We start from the raw sequence: 4,959 nt of genomic DNA, 5'->3' as shown, positions 1-4,959 counted from the left end.
GCCTCTAACACCAGCAATTCTTTAAAAAAGAAAACTGTTCAAGAGAATCTGAGCCAGGCCTGCTATGCTGGCACTTTGACACAGTACTGAATTCATAGAGACTTAAAAAAAACCACTATATACCCCAACCACCTCTGTTACTACAAACACAACTAATCAATAGATTTTAACTTCAGAAAGGTCCTCTCCTCAAAATGTTACATACAAAGCCGGGGGAAATCCAAACCACAAACCAAACACATCTATATTTTCAGTGGACTTTGTTTTCTAACCAACCCTTGGAATTTTTGCCTATTGTTCTCTGCTGTGTACAACGGAGCATTTGGCAAGTGATTTCTATTTTTAGGATGTCTGGGAATGCTTTGCTTTGGTTTTTCTTTTTCACTTTGTGGGACCATAGTGCCATCTATTGGAAAAGTTATGAAGAGCAGACTATCATTGGCTATTTACTATTTGTAGCTAAGACTAAAAATATTTATACTTCAGTTTCAAAACAATTAGGCAGGCCAAGTCTTTCTCAAAGACTTTTGTAGGCATTTGTTAGGATATGTAAGCCCCAATGTTATGGAAAGTTCCTAACTGATACATTCAAAAAAGCTTAAATTAAGCAAACACTTAAAGGCCTCACAAACGCCAAAATTGTACTAATGTACCAGAAACAAAAGTTCCAACTTTTACAAATAAATGCCAGGAAGGGCTATCCTGCATGAGCCCATCTCTCCTTCTCCTAAATCCTGCATCTTCCATTCCCGTGGGACTCCCCATTTGAGGAAGACCATATAGGACTAAGCACAAAGCCTTCTTCCTAACCTGATTACTATTAATTCTCCACAATCAGGCAATAGCAAGATATTTGTAAATTCTCCCTCCAGCAATAAGCATGTAAAGTTTATCTGCACCTCTTAGCAAGCCCGCTTTGTTTCCATGGTCAGTGGGAACTCAGCAGCCAGAGTAAGCCTGTAAAGTATACATAGTCTATACTTAACATTGAATGAAGAGCAACATAAATTTTAAGAGGAGGGACCTTTTTAAAAGGGACCCTAGAAGAATTTCAGAGGAGCTGGGGAGACATAGGCCTGCAAGCATGCCACCCAGGTAAACAGACAGAGAATAAAGAACATGGCATAGGCTAGAAAAAGCAGACCCCTAGATAAACCAGGCATCATGGAAGACTTACCATGGGGAAACCCTTCCTTCCAAGGACACTTCCAGGAGCACCTAAAGCCTGTCCAAGCCCCTTACCAGCTGACAGCAGTCCCCAGGCTCAGACCAGGACTCCCCTGGTCACTGCCTGTGAGGGCAGTGATGAACACCAGGCAGTAGCTCAGAGCAGAGAGAACAATATTTGGCAGAAGGTTTTCAAAAGTAAAATGAGGCACAGGTGAACCACATTATTAATTTGGGGAAGAGGCGGGAGGGGGAAGGAGGGCTTACCTCTCTCTAGATCAGGTCAGTACAGCTGGCATTTTGCACCACTCACACACAGGTGTTTTATAAATATGTCATCTGCATACACTAAAGATTTAGAAAATAAGATAGCACTTACACAAAGACATTGGGAGCTGTCCCATAAAGGTGTAAAGGTATCTTTACACATATATATATTGATGGAAACATTCAAGGCCAGGTTGGATGAGTCTCTGAGCAACCTGATCTGGTTGGAGATGTCCCTGCTCCTTGCAGGGGGGTTGGACTGGATGACCTTTGAAGGTCCCTTCCAACCCAAACTGTTCTATGATTCTGTATACATACATATATAAGCCACTGCCAACTAGCATTAAAGTATTAACTAACAACTCAGGACCAAAAAGCCCAACAAAAAACCACCTTGCTGTAAACAAAAACACATACTTTATTTTCATATTCCTGTAAAACACCTAATTTTCAGGGAAAAGTTGCAAATGCAAGCAACAGGCCAGGCCACTGCACACTTCACCCCATCAGAGCTATCAAGGCCACGACAGCAATGCCATGGCTGCTCCAGCTCAGCACCACACAAGGACACACCTTGTGCACCCTGAAGGAACCCCACCAAGGCCCAAGCCTTGTTCCCCTCCCTGGGCACAACCGCTCCCCAGAGCAGCGCCCTGGGGAAGGAAATAAACCAGGCTCACTAAGCTCAGCTCCAGCATGGTGCCCCAGTCCAGCTCCCCATAGCCAGGCCACAATGAGCTGCACCACTCCAGGGGGTTTATTTCATCTTATTTCACAGCCCTGCCTCTGTCAGGAAGCCCCTCATGCTTTTGCAGCAGTTCCCTTTATTTTGTAACTACACATTAGATAAATAACATTCTTTTGTTGAACAGGGATTTCTAGTAAATCCCCATAAATTGTCCTGATTTAGTATAATTTTCAGTGTGAAATCCCCGTCTCAGACCATGTTTCCCTCAGGTGTCAGGCATAGAAGTCAATCAGGAGGTAAGGCCACTGCTGCAGGAATGCAAACAAGTGTTGTCTTACATGGTGATTTTTGGTCTATTTTTTTTTTTCTTCTCCCCCAGAAGCAAGACAAAAATCATCTTGGACTGAAAGTAAAAGCCAAGGTAGGCCCAAAGGGATGAAGGAGATCTTGTGAAGAAGGCCACAGCACCATGCAGCTCTCACTGCTTGTGCCAGCTGCTCTCTGGCACTGCAGGGAAAAGTTGCAAAAAAAGCTGTGAACGCAACAAACAACATCTGCTTTGTGCACCTCGTATTTGGCAAAAGTTGCACTATCACCCACCCAGCACACCAAAGCAAGACCCCAAATGCAAAACCAGCGGTTCCTTCTTGATGAGGAAGCATAAGTGCCAGCGCCTGTGCCTGGAGGCACACAGGGGAAGAGGGAGCAGCACCGTCCCCACTCAGTTTCTGAAAAAAGTGGTCTCTGTCCAGGGAATGGAGTCCCTCTCCCTCTGCTAGGTCTTTTTTTTTTTTCCCCAGTTACAAAAAAAAAAAAGTATTTTAATTTTTTAGTATTTCCAGTAGCTCTGCAAATATTCCTTCTTACTGCCTGTACTCCTCAGCACTGGGACATGGCACTCGTGCATGAAGGAGAACGTGCAAAACTCCCTGCAGGCAAAGGATTAATTTTATTTACCCTTCGCTGTATTACAGATCTCTCTTGCTGATTTAGACTTCCTTATGCTGATGTGTCGCAGGCTTGAGGCATGACTGCACTGTGACTGAAATCAATGAAGTTAATGCAAAATTCAGAGGGGCAAAGTGATAACTAGAATAGGGAAGCAGTGGTAATTGGAAACCTTAAAGTGGCACTTTCAGGGAGTTAACGCCTGCAGTACAGACACTAATGGGCTGATCTGGGCAATAAAGGCACCTCTGGCTGCACGATCTTGAGGGTCTTGCTGAACTTTATGATATAGATAGCACTGCGAAAGTAGCAGACTAGATGTTAACGTAGAGGTTGGTTCACAAGATCTGGGCCTAAACATCCAGGCTGTGTCCCCCAACCTTCTCTTTCAGGAAGCTGCCCTTTTCCTGTGGCCCTGCTGCCTCTCCAGTTGTGAAAAGAAATATGAAATTATTTTAATTATTTTCCTTCCTGCTACAGCCCACACATTTGTAAAGCATTACCAAGGTAATGAGCTGTTACAAAGACTGTCACTGCCGAAGGAGGCAAAGTAAGGGGGGGGGGACTGTGTTACCCTTCAGTTGCGGTGACTGCACCAGTCAGTATTTACTTGCACTCTGTATTAAACAACGCAGTATAAAAAAAAAACCCTTTTATTTCCTGCAAGTTTACACCAGCAGCACTTGCCAGGAAAGCATTATTCCACACTGACAAGCTGCTCTGAACATACAAAACTTAGGTTGACACGTGAGCACATATCCCTATAACCAAACATATACGTGCAAACTTTTGACAATAAAACGCCCCACGCAAGCGCTCCCTTCGTGGGGAGCCCCTTTTCACGTCTCCAGCGCACCACAAACCCCCGGCGCCGCGGCCCGGCACGCACAGGCCTGTGGGCGCGGCGGCGTGCAGGCGCGCGGGCCCACGCTGCCGCCACGGCCGCATAATTTTTCCGTTAACTTTTTTTTTTTTTTTTTTCCCTTCCATCGGGGCGCGCCCAAGTCCCAAAAAAACCCCGTTTGTCCTCCCAAAAAGCTGTGTGCTCCAGGTGAGGCTCGAACTCACAACCTCGGCATTGCTCGGCTTTGTACTGCTGTATAAGTACCGCGCGCTAACCGATTGCGCCACTGGAGCCCTGACACCAACTCCTCCCGAACGGTTTATCAAGGGCTCGCCCGGCCCCGGCGGGGGAAGGTCAGCGGAGCACCCGCACCCGCCTGCTCCCCGCGGTGGGCAGCGGCCCTGAGTCGCCTCAGATCTCTGCTTGAGTCGCGCTCTCGTCGCTAACGGCCGTTAACACCGGCGCACGGAGGGGAAAAGGGACTTGGTGGGACGGATGGCGCCCCCAAGCACGGAAGGAAGGAGCGCGGCTGCCGTGCCCCGGACAAACCCCTCCCGCTCCCCGCCTGGCGCACGGCCGTAACGACGGCGAGCAGCGGCGGCGCGGACAACCCGGCCCGCCCGGCACCCCCGTGCCGCGTGGGCGGGGCCTGCCGCCCGGAGCGGGGCGGGACCAGACCGGGCAGCGAGCGGAGCGCGGTGCCGGTGAGGCTTCGCGCAGCTCCTTGCGCAGCCTCCGGCCACCGCCGGCAGGGGCGGCCGCGCCCGACGGGCGGGTCGGGGGAGCGGCCTGGCGCCCCCCGCGCCCCCGGGGGGTGCTGGCGGCTGCGGCGGCCCCCGCGGCCCCGGCCCGGCCCGGCCCCGGCCCGGCCCGGCCCGGCCCCGGCCCGTGCGGAAGCAAAGCTCCCGCCGGCCTTCGGAAAAAAGCGTTGGCCTCCAGGTCAGGGGAGTTCACCGCCACGCTAATTCATGTCGGGCGGGAATAACGCAGCTGTCTGTCGTGCTCAGGTCCAAGCCAGAGAGAAAAGCAGCTAATTACTGCCAGT

The 4,959-nt window shown here is 49.7% G+C and overlaps 1 non-coding gene across 1 annotated transcript; it reads right to left on the bottom strand.

Moving 5' to 3' along the window:
* Positions 1-4,113: 4,113 nt before the first annotated feature.
* On the bottom strand, positions 4,114-4,207 carry TRNAI-UAU (transfer RNA isoleucine (anticodon UAU)). The gene is made up of 2 exons: positions 4,170-4,207; positions 4,114-4,149 (listed from the first exon to the last, which is right to left on the bottom strand). It is a non-coding gene; the product is annotated as a tRNA-Ile (tRNA).
* Positions 4,208-4,959: the final 752 nt, after the last annotated feature.

The sequence above is a fragment of the Chlamydotis macqueenii genome, chromosome 3, assembly GCF_036417535.1.
Source record: "Chlamydotis macqueenii isolate bChlMac1 chromosome 3, bChlMac1.mat, whole genome shotgun sequence".
NCBI classification, from domain to species: Eukaryota; Metazoa; Chordata; class Aves; order Otidiformes; family Otididae; genus Chlamydotis; species Chlamydotis macqueenii.
Note: the sequence above shows the minus strand (reverse complement) of the source record. Positions and strands in the feature narration are given on the sequence as shown.